The sequence below is a fragment of the Oryctolagus cuniculus genome, chromosome 11, assembly GCF_051225735.1.
Source record: "Oryctolagus cuniculus isolate XC-2025 breed Fujian yellow rabbit chromosome 11, ASM5122573v1, whole genome shotgun sequence".
In the NCBI taxonomy this organism is placed as follows: domain Eukaryota; kingdom Metazoa; phylum Chordata; class Mammalia; order Lagomorpha; family Leporidae; genus Oryctolagus; species Oryctolagus cuniculus.
In genome coordinates, this window is record NC_142877.1 from 38470418 (window position 1) to 38492958 (window position 22541).

A 22541-nucleotide genomic window follows, 5' to 3' on the forward strand; every position below is an offset into this window, starting at 1 on the left:
ATACATACTGACACAAAAATCACTAAAGAAAAACCAGCAAAGCAAACCAAGCAAAATATAAAAAGAATAATATATCACAAACAACAAGGATCCCAGGAAAGCACGATGGGTTTAATGTCTGAAACCAGTGTAATAGCCCATGTTAATAAAATAAAGGACAGACACAGAAAATAATGCACTTAACAAAATCCAAAATTTTTTCATAAGAAAAACTATCTAATCTAGAAATAAAAGAGAATTTCCTTACCATGACAAAGCACATCCAGAAAACTCCAAAGCTAATATCACAATGATGAAAACCTAAAAGTTTTCCCCTAAAATCAAGAAAAAGATAGGAACAGCCCTATCTCATTCTTCTATTCAGCAATATACTGGGCAATCTAGGCAGATAATTAGGAAAGGAAAAAAAAATTACAAAGCATCTAGGATGGAAAGGAAAAAGCTTAGCGACAATACAATCTTATATATAAAAAGTCCTAAAGGATATCACTAAGAAATTAATAGAATACATAAGTTATTAGGTTATAAGATACAAGGTCAACACACAAAAATATATTTAATTTCTATACATTGGAAATGAACAATCTAAGCCATTGCTTGTGACACCAGCATTACCAGAGAGCAATTCAAATCCTGGCTACACTGCTTCTGAGCTAGCTCCCTGCTATTGTGCTTGGGAAAGCAGTGGATGACGGCCCAAGTACTTGGACCACTGCCACACATATGGGATACCTGGATGGAGTTCCTGGGTCCTGGCTTAGGCCTGGCCCAGCCCTGGCTCTTGAGGCCATTTGGGGAGTGAACCAGAAGATGGAAGATTGTTCTTTCTCCCTCCCTCCCTCCCTCCCTCCCTCCTTTCCTTCCAATTAAATAAAAAGTAATTTCAAAAATAAAAACAAAAATAAAATAAACCAAATACAGTAGTTAAGAATAAGCTTAACCAAAGAAATAGAAGACTTACACATTAAAGTTCTATAAAACATATGGAAAAATTAGAAATTCATAAATAAATGAAAAGACACCCATGTACAATAATCAGATGGCTTAATATTGTTACAATGGGGGCTGGCGCCATGGCACAGTGGGTTAAAACACTGGCTTACAGCGCCGGCATCCCATATGGGTGCTGGTTCGAGTCCTGGCTGCTCTACTTCCGATCCAGCTCCCTGCTATTGCACCTGGGAAAGCAGCAGAATATGGTCCAACTCCTTGAGCCCCTGTACCCACAAGTGAGACCAGGAAGAAGCTCCTGGCTCCTAGCTTCAGATCAGCTCAGCTCCAGCCACTGCAGCCATGTGGGGACTGAATCATCAGATGGAAGACCTCTCTCTCTCTTTCTCTCTCTCTCTCTCTCCCTATCTGTCTTTCAAATAAACAACAAATCTTTAAAATATATATATTGTTACAATGGCAATACTCCTTAAATTGACCTCATTCAACCTACCAAATCCTATGTGCCATTTTGCAGAAATCAACAAGTTAATTCTAAAATTCATGTGAAAATGCAAGGGATCTAAAATAGTCAAAACAATCTTGAAAAGAACAGAATTGGAAGAGTCACACTTCTAGGTTTGATAACTATAAAACTAACAGTAATCAAGACAATGTGATACAGATATACAGACCAATAAAATACAACTGGGAACTTTGAAAATCAATTAATGTTTACATTTATGGTCAATTCAACAATGATGCCAAAACAAAAAAGAAGGGATAGTCTTTCTAATAAAAAGTCATAGACAACTGGGTATCCATATGTAAAAGAACGAAGCTGGGCTTCTATCTCACACCACATATAAAATTAGCTAACGGTGTTAAAAGCTAAAACTACAAAATTCTTTTAAGATGTTTATTTATTTGAAAGGCAGAGTTACAGAGAGAGAGGCAGAGGCAGAAACTGAGAGAGGCCTTCCATCCGCTGGTTCACTCCCCAAATGGCCACAACAGCCAGAGCTGGGCTGATCCAAAACCAGGAGCCAGGAGCTTCTTCCAGGTCTCCCACGTGGGAGCAGGGACCCAAGCACTTGGGCCATCTTCCACTGCTTTCCCAGGCCATAAGCAAAGAGCTGGATCAGAAGTGGAGCAGCTGGGACTCGAACCAGTGCCCATAAGGAATACCAGCACATCAGGCAGCAACTTTACCCACTACACCACAGCAATAGTTCCCCCAAAATTCTTAAAAAGAAATAAAGTAAATGTTTGTGAGCTTGGATTTGGCAATGGTTTCTTAGACTTGATACCAAATCATAAACAACCAAAGAAAAAATTAGAGGTGGGCATTGTGGCACAGTAGGTTAAGCTGTCACTTGGGACATCTGAATCCCTTATCAAAGTGCCTATTTTGAGTGTCAGTTACAGTTCATGATGCAGTCTCCTGCTAATGCAGACCCTGGGAGGCAGCAGGTGATGGCTCAAGTACTTGGGTTCCTGCCACTCATGTAGGAGACCTAAATGGAATTTCTGGCTCCTGGCTGAGGCCTGGCCTACCCCTAGCTATTACAAGCATTTGGGGAGTGAACCAATAAACGGATGATCTCTCTCAATCCCCCTCTGTCCCTGAAACTTTCAAAGAAATAAATAAATCTTTACAAAGAAAAAACTAAGTAAACTAGATTTAATTAAACTTAAAAATGTAGGTGTTTCAAAGGACATCATAAACAAAGTGGAAAAAGAAAAAGCCACAGGAGAAAATTTGCAAATTATATTTATTTATCTGATAAGCAACTTGTATTTAGAATATATATATAAACACCTACAACTCTAAAATAAAAATAACTTAAAAATAGGCAAAGAAAAAAACAATCTAAATGAAAGATCCTGGTGAACAACACCCCAGCAGAAGGAACAGGCCATCAAGGAGAGAGGTGCCTTTCTCTGAAGGGAGGAAGGAACCTCCACTGTTTTACGGCCTTGACTAAACAAGTTCAGAGTCGGTGAACTCAAGGGGCTTCCATAGCCTAGACAGCTCATAGCAAGAGTCTTGGGTGACTACTGACGTCATAAATAAGAGTGCCAATTGTTAAATCAACAATGGGAGTCACTGGGTACATGCTCCCCACGTAGGATCTCTGCCCTTAATGTGTTCTACTATGAAACTTAAAAAACAACACTACTAGTCGAACAATACCCTATACCTTGTGTGGTTGTGTAAGTGCAGCCTGTTGAAATCCTTGCTTAGTATATACTAAGTTGATCTTCAGTATATGAAGGTAATTGAAAATGAAACTCGATGAAGGGCGGGATGGGAGAGGGAGTGAGAGAGGGGAGGGCCACAGGAGGGAGGGAGGTTGGGGGGGGCCACAACAATACAAAAGTTGCACTTTGTAAATTCACATTTATTAAATAAAAAAACTATATAACAAACAAAAAAAAAAGAAAAAGAAAAAAAAAGAACTTAATACTTTACCCTTTTAGTATTTTTTATGTTCTACTTTAAACTATTGGTTGAACTCTGTAATTAATACACAATTACTCTTAGGTGTTTAATAAATGCTATATAACTAGTACTCAAATAGTATTTTACACTTTGTGTTCTCTGTGTGTGCAAACTGTTGAAATCTTTACTTAATATATGCAAAATTGATCTTCTGTATATAAAGATAATTGAAAACTAATCTTGATGTGAATGGAAGGGGAAAGGGAGTGGGAGAGGGGAGTGTTGTGGGTGGGAGGGAAGTTATGGGTGGGGGGGAGCTATTGTAATCCATAAGCTGTACTTTGGAAATTTATGTTCATTAAATAAACTAAAATATAAATATAAAAAAATAGGCAAAGAATATGAATTTCTATTTCTCCAAAGATGACATATAAATGACCAGTAAGGACATGAAAGGACACTCAACACCATTTGTCATCAGGGAAAGACAAATCAAAACCACAACAAAATACTACTTAACACCCACAGGGATGGCTATAATTAGGTAATAACAGATGTTGGCAAGAATATGGAGAAATGAGATCCCTCATATGCTACTGAGGCAAATGTAAAATGGTGTAGCCACTTTGGAAAACATCTGGACTGTCTCCAAAGAGTTAAATACAGAGTTACTATTTGACCCAGGAATTCCAATTCTATGTATATACCCAAGGGAAATTAAAACATTATGCTTACACAAGACTTGCACATAAATATTCAAAACAGCATTATTCATAATAACCAAAACATGGAAACAACTCAAATGCCATCAATTCATAATCATATAAACCATATATGATGTATCTATACAATGGAGTATTAATCAGCAACAAAAAGTAAGTACTGATATGTGTTACAATATGAAAGAACATGAAAAAGATTGTGTTAAGTGAAAGCAGCTGGTCACAAAAGACCATGTGCTATCTGATTACTTTTCTGTGGAGTGTCCTGAATAGGCAAATTCATCAAGTTGATTAGTAGTTGCAAGGCACTAGTAGAAAGGGGAAATGTAGCCTAACTGCGCATGGTGAAAATAATCAGGAATTACATAGGGGTGGTAGTTACAGAACGTTGTAAGCACAATGTGAATTATATCTCAAAAAATGCGTTGTTAAAAAAGAAAGCTTTATCAATAAGGTGAACAAAACATAAAGGATTTGAACCCAAAACAAGCCATGTACATGAAATCTAAAGAAAACACTATTTTCTTTTCCTAAAACAGTGAATTAAGTTCTTTTAAAAACATGTGGCTCACTTGGTTAATCCTCCGCCTGCAGCACCAACATCCCATATGGGAGCTGGGGTCTAGTCCCAGCTGCTCCTCTTCCAGTCCAGCTCTCTGCTGTGGCCCAGGAAGGCAGTGGAGGATGGCCCAAGTGCTTGGGCCCTGCATCCGCATGGGAAACCAGGAGGAAGCACCCGGCCCCTGGCTTCGGATCAGCACAGTTCCAACCGTAGCGGCCATTTGGGGAATGAACCAACGGAAGGAAGACCTTTCTCTCTCTCTCTCTCTCTCTGTCTCTCTCTCTGTCTAACTCTGTCAAATAAATAAAAATAAATAAATAAACATGTATCTTTTTAGTCATGCCCATATCATACTTGTTCTCCAACCAGAAAAAAAGGCAAAAGCCAGTAACATAAAATGTTACATTAGCATGCTGGTGCTGTGGCTCAATAGGCTAATCCTCTGCCTTGCGGCGCCGACACACGGGGTTCTAGTCCCGGTCGGGGCGCCGGATTCTGTCCCGGTTGCCCCTCTTCCAGGCCAGCTCTCTGCTGTGGCCAGGGAGGACAGTGGAGGATGGCCCAAGTGCTTGGGCCCTGCACCCTATGGGAGACCAGGAAAAGCACCTGGCTCCTGCCTTCGGATCAGCGCGATGCGCCGGCCGCAGCGCGCCAGCCGCAGCGGCCATTGGAGGGTGAACCAACAGCAAAGGAAGACCTTTCTCTCTGTCTCTCTCTCTCTCACTGTCCATTCTGTCTGTCCAAAAAAAAAAAAAAGTTACATTAAAAATGAATACCATGGGGGCCAGTGCTGTGGTATGGCTGGTTAAACTGCCATCTACAGCACTGGCATCCCATATGGGTGCAGTCTGTTTGCTACACTTCCAAAAAAAACCGGCTCCCTGTTAATACGCCTGGGAAAGCAGCAGAAGATGGCCCAAGTGTCTGGACCTCTGCAACCACCTGGGGAGACCTGGATGAAGCTCCTAGTTACCGACTTCGACCTAGCACAGCCTTGGCCATTGCGGCCATTTTGGGAATGAACCAGGAGATGGAAGATCTCTCTCTCTGTAATTCGTTCAAATAAATAAAAATAAATATTAAAAAAATGAAAAAAAAATCATGGGACACAGTTTCAAAAGAATTTACCTTTAAAAATGAGACAGACTGTTAGACTCAACACTCCTTAGGGTAACTGCAATAATGAAGAGCTCATTCAAAAATAACTGAGCAATATGCTTAATATGAACAATTCTAACTCACACTGCAAAAATCTGAGGCAATACAGAGTATTCCATCAGTTCTAAAGTGAGACCAATAATACCTAGATCCCAGGGCAATTCTGGTTCAACCTGAAGATTATCAATGCTCAAAATCATCAACCAACTTCCCTGGTGTTCTGGACTTCTGCCAAATCCACAGAAAACATGGCCATGACAAAGACCCCTTCCAATATGCACCTATAATTGAACAGAGGGGTCAGGGATTTGAGATCAGGATTTTCTTCCAATGCAGTTACCCAATTTATATGTCCATGGAATTCTAAAAATAAGATCACAGGGAAGAAAACAAAAAAGGATATAATTAAATAGAAAATAAGTGATACAGATAATAAATACATGAGCATTCAAAATCAAATGGCCCACTACAAGAGGAAGAAGTTAATAACAGGCTTAGCAGAGGATATGAAATGAAAGAAAGACCTAGTCATGAAGCTAGAAAGTTACAGTTGGTGAACATGGCATGAGCAATACATAGACAATGGGCAAGTATAAGCGTCACAGAAAACTGACTCAGGTAAAGGGGTTAGCTAGAGTCAAGTATGGAAACTGCCAGGGTCACTCATCAGAATCGGGACTTGATTGGGAAAACAATTAGAAGTCATTGAAGCTTTCCATATAGGACAAAGTCATGTTGAATATATTGGCCAAGGAAATATAAACTGAGTTTCATATACTATATGAAAAGGAGGAACTGAAGTCACAAATACCAAAGTGGAGACCTTTTTACAATGCAGGCTTGAAATATTAACCATGTATAATGGAATGACAGAAAATCTAAAACTACTCTTTAAAGAATGATTTATTTACTTATTTGAGAAAGAGAGGGAGGGAGGGAGGGAGGGAGGGAGGAAAGAAGGGAGGCAGGCAGAAGAGGCTGGTCTTCCATAGCTGGTTCACCCACTAAGTGGTTCACTTCCCTAGCAATAGCTAGGGTGGAGATAGGTCAGCCAGGAGCTTCATCCAGGTCTCCCACATGGTTGGCAGAGGCTCAAGCCCTTAGGCCATCTTCTGCTGGTTTTTCCAGGCTATTAGCACAGCACTGTTCAGAAGTGGAGCAGCCAGGACACAAACTGGCACACATGAGGGATGCTGGCATCAGGCAGTGGATTTGCCCACTACACCACAATGCCGGCCCTAATCTAAAGCTATCCTAAAATAAAAATCTGAGGTTCAGCGTTGTGGCATAGTAGGTTAAGCCTCTGCTTGAAGTGCCGGCATCACATTTGGGCACAGGTTTTTATCCCAGCTGCTCCACTTCCCATCCAGCATTCCGCTCCTGGCCTGTGAAAGCAGAAGATGGCCAAAGTGCTTGGACCCCTGCACTCATGTGGGAGACCCAGAGGAGGTTCCTGGCTTCGAATAGGCTGTTGTAGCCATTTGAGAAGTGAACCAGCAGATGGAGGACCTTTCTGTCTCTCCCTCTGTAAGTCTGCCTCTCAAATAAATTTTTAAAAAATCTTAAAAAAAATACTTTGTTTTAAAAAAATTAAGCTACATTGGGCCCCTGCACCCACAATGGGAGACCAGGAAGAGGCACCTGGCTCCTGGCTTCGGATCAGCGCAGCACCGCCGTAGTGGCCATTTGGGGAGTGAACCAATGGAAGGAAAACCTTTCTTTCTTTCTCTCTTCCTCTCTTTCTTTCTCTCTCTCTCTTTCTTTTCTCTTTCTCTTTTCTCTCTCTCCCTCCTTCCCTCTCCCTCTCCTTCTCTCTCTCCCTCCCTCCCTCCCTTTCTCTCTGTAACTCTACCTGTCAAAAAATAAAAATAAAAAATTAAGCTACAGATACACCCTGTAAAATTTTCACAAAACATAAATCTGTTTAAGGATTTATATCCCATAAACACACATGTACATACCTATAAATACCTACAACTCAGTAAGACTAACAACCCAAAGTTTTTAATGGGAAAACAACTTAATAAATACATTACAAAAAACACATGGAAGGATGCTTAATATCTTCAGTGACAAAGATTCTCTCACTGACCAAACCCTACACTACTCAGATTTCCCTAAACTCTTCCAACTAGCCCTGACTTTTGGACTTCTGTGTTCATCTTTCCAATGTCCAATTTTAATAAGAATCTCCCTAGATCAGTTTGACCAGAATCTCCTACCCTTGAAATTTGGTCAACCTCAATATTTAATTGGCTTCCTCACCAACCACCATCACTCAGGTGATGTCTGCTCACCCTGCCCTGCCTCCAGCAACAATCATGTTAGGCTGATTTAACTAGAATCTGCCTTACCCTGTGGTTTTCTCTTAGTAATTTTCTATCCACTGATCCTCAACCAGCTCCTTGTCTAAAAATTCCCACTTTGCTCTGCTGCAGAGTTGAGCCCTTTCTCCCTCACTGCAAAATCCAACAGCAGTAGTACCTATCACAATAGTCATCCTCTTCAACAGTCTACCTTATCAAATTTCGTAAGTATCATAAATATTTTTCTTTAATATTTGTCATTAGGAAAATATAAATTAAAACCACCAGATATCAATGATTGACCACGAAAATGGCTAAAATTTAAAAAACTGACAACACTGAGCACTGACAAGAATGTGGAACGGCTGCACTACTCCTACATTGCTAGTGAAAATGCAGATGACAATAGGTTAGCAGCTTTCTTAAGCACATACTTCCCACAGACTCAGCAATTCTACTCTTAAAGTATCCAAGCAAAATGAAAGTATATGTCCACATGAAGATTTGTATTCAAATGTTCACATCAGCTTCATTCATAACGGGCCCAAAATGAAAATCCAAGTTCCAACCAAATAATTGATGAACATTGTGATACACCAATACACTGGAATACTGCTCAGCAATAAAAGGAACAAACTCCTAATATACCCAACACTATGGATGAATCTCAAAAAGAACTATGCTAAGTGAAAGAAGTCAGCCACAAAGCTATACACTGTATGATTCTACTTATAAAAAAAATTAGAAAATGTCAAGTTATAGAGAAAAAAGTAGACAGTGGTTGCCAGGGGCCACTGAGGAGAGAGAAGCACTGTAGATAAGAAAACATCATTGAAAGGCACTCAAAAAAAGAAAAAACATGTGAAGGGGCCAGCACTGTGGTGTAATGGGGGCTGAGCCTTTGCTTGCAGCACTGGCATCCCATATGGGCGCCAGTTCATGTCCTGGCTGCTCCCCTTCCAATCCAGCTCTCTGCTATGGCTTGGGAAAGCAGTAGAAAATGGCCCAAGTCCTTGGGCCCCTGCCCTACATGGGAGACCTGGAAGAAACTCCAGGCTCCCGGCTTAAGATCAGCCCAGCCCTGGCCATTGTGGCCATTTGGGGAGTGAACCAACAGATCAAAGATACTTCTCTCTCTCTCTCTCTCTCTCTCTCACTGCCTCTATCTCTGCCTTGCAAGTAATAAATGAATCTTTTTTTAAAATCTGGAAAAATGGAAATTAGCTTATTTTGCTGGAAAATATTTTTTAAATCCATGCAGGTTTTCATAACATGCATTTTTCAAGATCCCTCATTTGCACAGGTTTCAAAAAAAAGTCTGCACCAAAATAACCTCATCTTTTTTTTTTATTTATTTGAAAGATTTAGAGAGAGAGAGAGGAAGAGGAACAAAGAGTCTTCCATCTGCTAGTTCACTCCCCAAGATGGCTGCAATGGCCAGAGTTGGGCCAGGCCAAAGCCAGGAGCTTCTTCGGAGTTTCCCTCACACGTGGCAGAGGCCCAAGCACTTGGACCACCTTCCCCTGCTTTTCCTGGGCTATTAGTAGAGAGCTGGATCTGAACTGGGGCAGCCAGGACATGAATCAGCACCCATATGGGATGCTGGCACCCAGGGGGGCAGCTTTACTAGCTACGACACAATGCAGACACCAAAATAAACGTATCTTTCAATTCCATTTCCCATGAACTTTTTAACATACCCTCATATATCATGATTTATTGGTGGTTACACAATTGTAGACATTTGTCAAAACTCATCAAAATTTTAAGTGCCAATGATGTGGCACAGCAGGCTACAGTGCTGCCTGTAATGTCAGCATCCCATATCAGAGTGCCAGTTAGACTCCCAGCTGTTTGGTTTCTAATCCAACTCCCTGCTAATGCACCTGAGAATACAGCAAAGGATGGCCCAAGTGCTTGGACCCCTGTCACTCACATGGGAGACCTGCATGAAGCTCTGGATTCCTGGCTTTGGCATAGCCCTGCCTTGGCTCTTTGCAGCCATCTAGAGAGTGAACCAGCAGATCAAAGATCTCTTCTCTCTCTCCCTCTCTCTCCTTTCCCCCATTTCAAATAAATAAATATTTAAAAATCAAATTGTACACTTAGAATGGGTAAATTTTTGTATATAAATTATGCTTTATCCTAAACAGCACTCTAGCCTCAGAATCAGCCCTTAAGGCATTTGGATCTGGCTGAAGAGCCCATGAGAGTATTTTAGGCATGGAAAGCCAAGACACTCTGGCAAAAAAAAAAAAAAAAACCTACCTAAATGAAAGATCTCTGTGAATGAGATCCCAGTAGAAAGAATGGGCCATCAAAGAAGGAGGTACCTTTTTCTGAAGGGGGGAGTGAACCTCCACTTTGACTATGACCTTGTCGAAATAAGATCAAAGTCGGAAAACTCAAAAGGCTTCCATGGCCTTGGCAACTCATGACAAGAGCCTAGGGAGATTACTGACGCCATAAACAAGAGTGTCAATTTGTTAAGTCAACAACAGGAGTCACTGTGCACTTACTCCTCATGTAGGATCTCTGTCCTTAATGTGTAGTTCAATGTGAATTAATGCTATGACTAGTGCTCAAACAGTATTTTGCACTTTGTGTTCTGTGTGGGTGCAAACTGATGAAATCTTTACTTAATATATACAAAACTGATCTTCTGTATATAAAGATAATTGAAAATGAATCTTGATGTGAATGGAATGGGAGAGGGAGTGGGAGTTGGGAGGGTTGTGGGTAGGAGGGAAGTTATGGGGGGGGAAAGCCATTGTAATCCATAAACTGTACTTTGGAAATTTATATTTGCTAAATAAAAGTTAAAAAAATTATGCTTTAAAGAAGCTGACAAAAGTATCTATCTACAATTATCACTTGACATAAGCTCGTCACCCTACATATAAACTTTTCTCCATAACTGATACATGTAAAGTTTAAGTGGTCATTTGTTGATTTCTGACATGACTCATTATGGATAATCACTATTCTAATACTTACAGTACTCCTTTTCATTTTCATTTTATTTCAAGTGCAAGGAGACAGAGGCAGAGACAGAGATCTGCTGTTTCACTTTCTAAACACAAAAGCCAGGAGCCAAGAACTCCATCTGGGTCTCACCATGTGGGTAGAAGGGACCCAAGAACTTTAGCATTCACCTGCTGCCTTCCAGGGTAACACATTAGCAGGAATCGGGGTTGGAAACGGATGAGTCAGGACTTGAATCAGGCACTCTGAGATGGGATATAGGCATCCCAATGGCACCTTTTTTTTTTTTTTTTTTTTTTTTTTTTTGGACAGGCAGAGTAGACAGTGAGAGAGAGAGAGAGACAGAGAGAAAAGTCTTCCTTTGCTGTTGGTTCACCCTCCAATGGCCGCCATGGCCAGCGCGCTGCGGCCAGCACACCACGCTGATCCGATGGCAGAAGCCAGGTACTTCTCCTGGTCTCCCATGGGGTGCAGGGCCCAAGGACTTGGGCCATCCTCCACTGCACTCCCTGGCCACAACAGAGAGCTGGCTTGGAAGAGGGGCAACCAGGACAGAATCCAGCGCCCCGACCGGGACTAGAACTTGGTGTGCCAGCGCCGCTAGGCGGAGGATTAGCTTAGTGAGCCACGGCGCCAGCCCAATGGCACCTTAACCACTGTGCCAAACACCTACCCCATCAGGGATTCTTTTAATCTAATCTTTTAATTGGTCTGACCCAGTTACTCCTCCATTCAAAAACCTACAGTGGTTTCCCATCACATTTAAAATAAAATCCAAATTCCTACTTTCCAAGGTTTATAATGCCCTACATTGTCTGGCTCCTCCTTCCCCCTCCAACTTCCTACCACCTATTCCTCTCCTCCTATACTGTACTCCAGCCACACTGTAACTCCCAGCATACCAGGAATGCCCCCAGCTTTTGTATTTGCTGTTCATTCATTCCTGTGAAATTTCATGAGTAAAGCTATTGGGGGGACAGGGTCCATAAATAAAGACTGTGTGAGTAAACACGCTTGTACATGCATGAGAGCACTTCAAAACATTAGTTCTGGAAAATGTGCGTTATCTTTTAATTCTACTTTTCCATGAGTTTTTTAGCTTCCTTGTAAGTATAAATAACTGTTGTCTGATGGTGTTGTGCATTATAAAGAGCAAAGAACAAGAAGGGACAGTGCTGACCAAGACCTACTTTTCCCAACATCTTCATACTGTTCATTCATGTCTCTGCTCGAATGACTTATCAGAGGCTCTCTCCCAACTTACTACAGTAAGATTTTTCCAGCCTTCTCTAAGCGTTCTCCTGCTTTTTTACTTTTTTATGGTACTTTTTACTCCTGAAAAAGTTCAATTTTTTTGTCTAATTCTCACCATAGAGTGTAAGCCCCAGAAATATAAGAATTTGTCTTTTTTTAAGGATTTACTAATATATTAGATTCTCAGGGTCACAAACAGCTAGTGCATAATAATTACTGTAACACAATTCTCATTAATTCTCGTGTTAATGTGGTATTATTGTCTTAAAAAGACATTCCAATGTCTAAAGCAAACTGGGTAGGAATTCAAAAAATATTTGCAGAATGAATAAACAGCAGTTAATCACAACCATGTATAAATAGAATAATGGATCTCTCTGAATGAGCTGATATAAACAAATCAATATTTTTACAGGTTACTCCTATAGAAAAATGACAGGAAAATGTTAATTGAGATGTTAGGAATCTGACCTTCTCAAATGAGAAATGAAATAAATTCAGGCAACAGAATTTCCAGTTTCTAACAGATGGAATTTTAAAAACAAAATATAATTTAAGCCTATCAGTAACTTTTAGAGAAGACAAAACTTGATCCCTTTGACTGACTAACCCAGAAAACAGAGGGTATGAGGGCCAAGAGGCCAGTCAGGAACTACTCTCTCACTCTGATATGGAAACCCTTTCCTGCTAATGAAATTTGGAAACACCAAGCCAAGACAAAGTTCTGCAAAGCATTACTCCTTCACTATAAACCACAACCTGTATTACCCATTTAATGTCCTTTGCTGAAAGCATAAAATAAAGTAAGAACTATTTGCAAGGCTACAGGGTGTACTGTACCTCTAGGGATCTATTATGAGGCCTCTATTAACAGCTCTTACAGATGCAAACAATTTAGTTTTCAAATGTTGTACAAAAAACTAGACTGGCACATTATAAAATCATATTTATATAAAATGATTTATGTCTGTCCAATTTCCATTTTTTCTTTTAGGAGAAGTTAGACATTACTAGGAAATTACTAATATGTTAGTATTCACACCCTATTACTGAAGTGCAAATTCAGCAAACACATCATTAGATGGATGGAATGCAATAAAATATGTAACAATATAGCTTCTTACTCAAATACGTATACCATCAAAATTATATTAATCACTACTTTCATTGATCAGCAAGTAGCTTTATTTATCTAAAACTATGAAAAGGAGAAAAACAGTATTTGAAACAAACTTTCTTGAATCTTTAAAACAAAAAAATAGGATGTGTATTCTATGTCATTAGAGTCTTTTTCAAACTAACACCAGAATTAAGAATTACTTAACAATATCCTTAAAATTACGAATTCTCTGGCACTCCATCATCAATTCTCACAGGATGAATGGAAGCCAATGAAACTGTTTTACTGATGAAAATATTCATTTAGGGATTTTTTTTTGTATTTTTGTTTAGCAGCCAAATGAACTCAAATTTTCAAGAACTGAATACTTGAAATATTTCCAATTTAGATTCTTCTGTGGTAGTATAGGCTAAGATTTTTTCATTCAACAAATATTTATTGGGCACTCTGTGCCAGGCAAATCTTTTCTATAAAGGGCCAGATATATTAAATAGTTCAGGCTTTGAGGGCCACACAGACAATACTGCAACAACTCAGCTCTGTCATTATACCACAAAAGCATTCACAGAATGAGTATTGCTGTATTACAATAAAACTTCATTTATAGACATTAATATCTAATTTCATAAACTATTTGGTGTCATGAAATATTATTATTCTTTTGATTTTATTTCAACCATATAAAAAAGTGAAAACCATTTGGAGTTTGCAACCCATTCAAAAACAGGCAGCAGGACTGTTGGCTTTCAGGCCATAGTTTGCCAATCCTTAATCTAAACCATGAGGATACGGTGGTGAATAAAACAGAAAAATATCCTTGCCCACAAGAAACCTCAATTTCACTAAGGCAGATAATATTTGGAATCCATGGGGTATCCTGTTGCAGATACTAAAATCTACAAATGCTCAATGACCTTAAATAAAAGGGCACAGTATTCTCACATAATCTACACATATCCTCCCATATATGTTAAGTCACCTCTAGACTACGTATAGTGCCCACACAATGTAAATTTTGTGTTAATGTTTTATTTTTCAGAGAATATTGACAAGAAAAATGTGTTTACATGTTCAATAGACACAATTTTTCCCCAAATACCTTAAATCCAGAAGTGGCTTAATCTATAGGTGCAAAACTTACATATATGGAGGTACTACAGTATATTAGATACCATAAAAGGTAGCAGTAAATATGATAGTGAAAAATAAGACAAGACAGGATAAAGAGAGTTCTGAATGTAGTCAGAGGGCTACAAGGGGAAGACAAAACCACCAAAGCAGTAGTTGTAATTTATTTTTCCTCCTAATTATTTCTTTTAACATAATTTCACACAATCAAGTGGAATAGTCCAGTATTCAGAATATATAAACAACTCCTGCAACTTACAACCAAGCACCACCATCAAAAGTAAATAAATAATCAATTTAAAAATAGGAAAAGAATTTGAAGAGACTTAAACTGATGTTTCTCCAAGGAAGATAAATAAGCAGAAATGGCCTCCTGGCACATGAAAATATGTTTAATATCATTGTTATCAGGAAAATGAAAATCAAAAGCTCAATGAAGTACCACCTCACATCCACAAGGATGCCTATAATGACAAAACAGAAAATAACAAGGATGGCAAGGACATACAGAAATCACAACCCTCAGACCTGGCTGCTAGAAATGTAAAATGGTTCACTCAAGTGCTGTGGAAAAGTTCAGTGATTCCACAAAAAGTTAAATAAAGATTTACTACATGAACCAGCAATTCCACTTTGAGGTATACACTCAAAAGAATTGAAAGCAAGTACTCAGATACTTATATAGCAGGATTCAGAGTAACATTATTCACAATAGCACAAAGGTGGAAACAACCCAAGTGCCCATCAATGAAAAAACAGATAAATTGCCATTTATACAAAAATAGTGTTGAATACTCCTCAAAGGGGGGAGGGTGGTAAACAGGGTACTGATACAATGGCATACAATGTAGATGAATTTCAAAAATATTATACCAAGTAAAAATAGCTAGACATAGATGATCACATACAATGACACAGATGATCACATACATTATGATTCCTTTTTAATGAAGTATCCAAAACAAGTAAATCCACAGAGCAGAAAACAGATTGGCTTTAGGAGGTTAAGGAGGGGAAAATGGAGAGCAACAGCTCATTAGGTACAGAGTTTCTTAGGGGAGATAAAAAATGTTTGGATAAAGATACAGGTGGCAGCTATACAACACTGAACATTTTAATGCCACTGGATTATTCATTTAAACATGGTTAACTTTGTGCTATATGAATTTTACATCAAACAAGCAAACTAAAGAGGCAAACACAAAAGGAACACATGATTCCATTTATGTGAACTTTTAGAGTAAGCAAGACTAATATATGGAAATATATATCACCCCGTGGTAACTGGAAAGGGGCACGACGAGCTCTCTGGAAGACTGGAAATGTTCTGCTTCCTGATCTGGGGACTCCTAACACAGCTCATGTAGTACATGTTCACTATAGTCAATAAACATTTTGAAACTACAATGGAAACTTAAAAGATTAATAGCAATTAAAAAAAAAAACTGTTACTAATGTAGGTTAAAAGGTCCAAAGAATCTCTTATGTATTATTTCTTAAGACTGAATTTATCTACAAATAACTTATAATAAAAATCAATAAACATTTCCAATCTCCCTTCCCCAAAGATTTTAATTTAGGTCAAATTAATTAAAACTATGGAATATTTGCTTTTTTAAAATAAGCTACCTCAGCTGGCGCTGCAGCTCACTAGGCTAATCCTCCGCCTTGTGGCGCCGGCACACCAGGTTCTAGTCCTGGTCGGGGCACCAGATTCTGTCCCAGTTGCCCCTCTTCCAGGCCAGCTCTCTGCTGTGGCCAGGGAGTGCAGTGGAGGATGGCCCAAGTGCTTGGGCCCTGCACCCCATGGGAGACCAGGAGAAGCACCTGGCTCCTGGCTTCGGATCAGTGCGGTGCGTCGGCCACAGCGCGCTGGCCGCGGCGGCCATTGGAGGGTGAACCAACGGCAAAGGAAGCCCTTTCTCTCTGTCTCTCTCTCTCACTGTCCACTCTGCCTGTCAAAAAATAAATAAATAAATAAGCTACCTCAAATGCTAAGGATTCAGCTAGATCATGACCATCATCTTGAGTAACTACAACTTAGATTATCTCTATTCCTTCTGAATTTCACTGTCTCCAAACCCCATCTTGAGGATGTCTGTAAATGCATGTATTGGCAACAATATGAGTACTGAGATGCTACAGAAGCTAAGCACTCTGGGACCCATGTTTCATCTTTGGCTGAAGACAAATTAGATAGGTTGGAAGAAATCTAATAAAAAGGGAGGAAGCCACTGGTAAATGGACATAAAAATCTTCATGAGCAATCATTACAGATGCAGTCACAAATACTATGTGCAAATCAATGATTTCTCTTTGTGTGTTTTCAATTAAGAAGTAATGGAATCAAGATAAGATAAATGATGTTAGAAGCTAAATATCCTTTAGGAAGTTAGCAAGACCAAGCTTGGAAATCAGTAGGAAATTCTTGGACTTAAAGGTTCGTTCTTTACTATAAACACTGAAAACATTATTTTCCTCCTGGAACAAGAAGTAAATAAAGGAACCACTTGGTTCAAGCTTATTTGGGTCACAGATTATTTTGATCTGCTTTAGCTCCAGTTCAAAACTCTTTTGGGGTGATATACTCTGGTACTGGTTCAAACTGCTTTAATAAGAAATTTTTGAAAAGTCTTTAATTTGAGGTTCATTTTCAAAATAATAAATACTTAAGTCCAGTTCCTATTTTTTTTTAAATTAAATCAAAATTCACTCCAGTTTTACTTAGTTTTGGTAGAAATCCCATTTTATTGAAATAAAAATCCTGAAAGTAGCTAAAATATTAAATAAATCCCATTACAACAATTTACAACCTCTAGAGCATTAAACTGATGTCAACTACGTCAATTCATTTTCCTGGCCTTTGCAACATGATAAAAGATGACATCTCTGTATAAAGACTTATTTTCAGCTGTATCTTTAACTTAAATAGTGTTAATTATACTCAGAAGAAAAAGCTCTCACTCAGTCCCAGAAGATTAGTCTTGAAAAAATGAATGCTCCATGTGGCCAGATCTCATGTTTGTTTCAAGGGATGTTAAAAACCCTGATTTTGACGAGTCTCCTGATTTTTTACATATTGACAACAAATTCCAATTTTTAAAAACTAGTCTGTGGGTCAATCAACACACATTTGCAAACTGTCTCTTTTGCAACCTCTGACCTACACCATTTTATAAAGGTTAAGAAGGTCTCAAACTTTACCCAATGCAAAAGCTGAGCTTCGGTAAGTCTTGAGTCTTCCCACACAATACAGATTCCAGGTAAAGTACTTCTTTGACTCAAATGTCAGTCCTAACAACAAATCATGATTTCATTTACATGCTCATTTATTTAAAATAAGAATTATCTATTGCTAAAGAAGATAACAAACACAGAAGTAAGCCAATTAACCTGTATTGTGGTCTATCATATGTTACCTCACCTTTAGTAACTGGGTTAGTGATCACAAATGCCACTTATCTTCTAAGTACAACAAATACAATTTATAATGCTTTTCTGCTTCTCTAAAATTAGTCAGATGAGTTTTCTACACAGAATCTACAAGTTGAAAACCAATCAAATATTATTATCTTTCTCAATTATCATTAGCATAAAGAACTTCATCTCTCACTTTAACCAATGAAGAAATATCTGTATCAAAATGATGGAGGAGCCAGTATTGTGGTACAGCAGGTTAAGTCCCATATGGGACTGCTGGTTTAAATATCTGCTGCTCTGCTTCCAATCTAGCTTCTCGCTAAAGCACCTAGGAAGGCAGAGGAAAATGGTCCGTGTTCGTGAGCCCCTGCCACTCAGAGGGCAGACCAGGATGGAGTTCCTTGTTCCTTGGCTTCAGCCTGGCCCAGACCTGGGTGTTGCAGCCATTTGGGGAGTGAATCAGCAGATGAAAGACATACCTCTCCTCTTCTCTCTCTCCCTTCTTCCCTTTCAAATAATTCTTATTTTTAAAATGATATGAAAGGGGCCGGCACTGTGGCATAGCAGGTAAAGCCACCGCCTGCAGTGCCAGCATCCCATATGGGTGCTGTTACGAGTCCTGGCTGTTCCACTTCCTATCCAACTCTACTATGACCTGCAAAAGCTGTGGAATATGGCCCAAGTCCTTTGGGCCCCTTCACCTACATGGGAGACCTGGAAAAAAGCTCCTGGTTCCCCCCTTCAGATCGGCACAGCTCCAGCAGTTGCGGCCAATTGCAAAGTGAACCAGCAGATGGAAGACCTCTCTCTCTCTGTGTCTCCTTCTCTCTGTGTGTAACTCTGACATTCAAATAAATAAATAAATCTTTTAAAAAATGATATCAGAGAGGGCCAGCGCTGCAGCATAGCTGGCTAAGCCTCTGGCCTATGGCACCAGCACACCATATGGGCACCAGTTTTTGTCCCAGATGCTCCACTTCCCATCCAGCTCTCTACTTATGGCCTGGGAAAGCAGTAGAAGATGGCCCAAGTGCTTGGACCCCTGCTCCCACATGGGAGACCTTGAAGAAGCTCCTGGATCCTGGCTTCAGATCGGCCCAGATCCAGCCATTGCAGCCATTTGGGGAGTGAACCAGTGTAAGAAAACCTCTCTCTGTGTCTCTCAAATAAATAAATTATCTTTAAAAAAAAAAAGAGAGAGAGAGAGAGAGAGAAGTGCAGAGTTTGGCACAACAGTTAAGATACCACGTGGATGCTTGCAATCCATACTGGAGTGCCTGAGATCAAGTAACTCCTGGCTCAGCTTCAGATTCCAGGCTCCTGCTAATGCACATCCTGGTATGTAACAAGTGATGGTTCTGTACTTGGGTCCCTGCCCCCCATGTGGGCAACCCAGATAGGCTTTGGCCTGGACCAGCCCTTTGTTCAAACAATTTTTTAAATGATAGAAGAAAATACATAATTTTTGGAAATAGCAGTCTTAGGGGAAAAAAATCACAGAGAGGTACATGGAAGGCAGGGGACAACGATGATCAGGCAACATACAAAAAATGGCAAGAAGTTGATCAGGTAAAATAATGTAGGAATATGAGACTTTATCTATAAACTAGGTAACCAGCACCTACAGAGGTAAAACTTGGCTCTAATGATCTCAGGGTGAACTTTATTGACTTCAAGGCAGCAAGCATATGAAATAAAGTATTAAATACCAAAAAAAAAGCATGACATTCACATGTGCAAGATTTTAGGAAGAAAGCTCGAGTAAATATTAAAATGAAACAACCAACTCAAACATCTGTTCAAGCACGCTGCCCCTGAGCATCACAGTTGTGAGAGGCCAGAGCCACGTCATGACAGGCTTCTCACAAGACAAAGGAACTGGCTAGGCCCAGGACTTCCAGGAAGATGAAACCTGACACCGGACAGTCTTGGTCTGGCAGGGCCAGGTAGGGGCAACCAATAAGGTGGGCCATCCTTGGTCCAGCAGGGCCAGGGGAAAGAAGGAATACTTGTTTGCCTGGGGACTATAAAAACCCCGGGAACAACGAGAAGGGGGTCTTGGTCTCCCAGCACTGAGTTGCACAGGAGGTCAGGCCCCAGCATGCTGGACCTATAAATAAATAAAGTCCCTTTGCTCTTTGCATTTCAGTGAGTCTCGCTGGTTCTTTTTATCTGGGCAATCCAGAATACAACACAGTTAGTTAGTGGACCCAGGACTTACTCCTCAGTCTTCTCTCCTGGTTTATCCACAGTACCTCTTTTAGAATATAGCAGACGAGCTTGAAGAGGGCAGATCTTTCTAGACTGCTGCTTGTTTAGTTCTGAAAAACTGATCAATAAAAATAAAGTGAGAGGCTGGAGCTGTAGCACAGAGAGTTAAAGCCCTAGCCTGCAGTGCCGGCCTCCCATATGGGCACTGGTTTGAGTCTAGCTGCTCCACTTCCAGACCAGCACCCTGTTGGTTCACCCGGGAAAGCAGTGGAGGATAGCCCAAGTCCTTAGGACCCTGCTCCTACATGAGAGACCTGGAAGAAGCTCCTGACTCCTGGCTCCTGGCTTCAGAACGGCTCAGCTCTAGCCATTTCAGCCATCTAGGGAAATGAATGAACGGATGGAACATATTTTCTTTCTCTCTCTCTCTAACTCAAATAAATAAAATAAACCTTTAAAAAACAAAAATTAAAAGTGAAACTTTTTTATTTTTATTATTAAATTTTATTTAACTGTGCTAACCTCAACATCCATGACTTAAGAATTGAAGAAAATGGACAGGAACAGAGCTTGACAACATGGAAGTCATAAAAGGATTATGCATTCTTCCTAAGTTTTGGTAAAAGAGTGATCTTATAAGCAGAATTTTCACAACTGGAGCTAATCAGTTGGAGGTCATGGTATCTATTATCACAAGACTAAGGAAAACTAAGATCAGAAAGAAACTAGACAATCATCCAATTTAATAGCCAGTTTGCAAGCAGTTGTTAACTGTACCTTAAAATATGAGCATGCTGTGTCCAAAGCTACAGGAAAGGTATAGTACTTATATAGCAGAAAATGATTTACCATTAAAAATATTCTTAAATTAATATATATCTGTATATGGACAGTAGATATTTGCAAATTCATTTTCAGGTCACGGAAAACAAAAACCAGGAAACCTATTTTCATCCATGTGTTGAAAGAAAACATATGAGGTTAATTCTATGGGGGTGCTGCCTGTTCTTAAGTTATTCTCAAAAATAGAATCACTTAAGAACATTTCGCCCAAATACTAGCCAATTATAAACAATTAAGACATGCTTACTGAAGTATATACTATTACTCTACAAAGAGCAGAAACTTCAAGAATTAATGGACTTTAATAATTTTCAACAGTTAGCCAGAAAGCATTTTTATTAGGCTCAAATGAAGTATCTTTCATTCATTAATACAGAACCACAGGGTATACTCAGAAATCAGAGGTTCAATTACCTAAAAAGGTTTTCTAAGGAAATAAAAAACTTTCCATTTTCATTCTGTAACTGCTCCTTAATGACAGAAAGTATTCTCTTTCTGGGCATTCTCTCTGTTCTCTCTTCCTCAGGACATATTTACAGATGCACTGGCTGCTTTACAGACATGCTGGAAGTTCTTGCTGTGGTTGATCAAAGTTGGAATGCCTAAGGAAATTACTCAACTCAGACAGCCCGGAATTATATCTAGCCAAACAGTTACAGTGCTCTACTTTTAACATGTGTTAAAGTAATATTTTAGCTGTCCTAGATGTAAGTTGAGAGAACATTTGTTTGCATCACACTCTGGGAACACTTGAGTCAAATACAGTATGTTGAATACCAAGTTTTAGTACCTGTAACACTTCATTATTTTAATTGTTCAATTAAACAAAAAACTATTATTAAAAAAAACGGAAAACCTTCACACAATAGCATATGTAGTAAGAACTAAGTCTTTTTATGATATTCTTAAAGTACCCAAACTCTCCTGGAAACATCAGAAAAAAAAATGGAACAAATCTTGTTATTTGTTCATTACACCATTTGTTGATATGACATAGAATATTCTGTCAAAACACAGAATTCTATTTTTCTTTATTATTCAAAATATTTGAATAAAAAAAGCACTGCATGACTACACTTACCTCCGTTCTATTAATCTGCCCAATTTACCAATAAATATAATTAAGAGGAAAAAATGACACCACAGCAGTTTATTTTCTTTTTTTTTAATAGAAAGCCACAGAATTACAGTACAAAGAGTTACTTGTCGAACATAGCACAAATCTCTAAAATAAAATATTGGCTTCAGTAGAATTCCACATCTGAAATAGTTTTAAACTTTGTTTTAGTTGGATGCTTTATGATGTCCGGGAAGAGGTGAGTACACACAGTACCTGAAATTGTCCTTTCCACATGTGCCACAATAGAAAAGACAAATGTAGCTGTTTCGCCAGTATTCACAAATTTGGCAGCCACTTACACTTCCCTTGAACCTAAATAATTATACCTTTTAACCA

General features: G+C 39.2%; 1 protein-coding gene across 17 annotated transcripts in view; it reads right to left on the reverse strand.

Annotated features, from left to right (window-relative positions):
* Positions 1–22541, reverse strand: part of TASP1 (taspase 1) — a 361007-nt gene that overhangs the window by 305258 nt on the left and 33208 nt on the right. For 2 of the 17 annotated variants that reach the window (XM_089307336.1, XM_089307339.1), the window contains one exon: positions 5964–6099. The exons of 14 other annotated variants lie outside the window; for them this stretch is intronic. The gene's annotated coding sequence lies outside the window, so the exon portion shown is untranslated. Of the gene's footprint in view, positions 1–5963; positions 6100–20252; positions 20348–22541 lie in introns of those variants that run through there. One more of the 17 variants, XM_089307338.1, reaches the window with a different exon arrangement.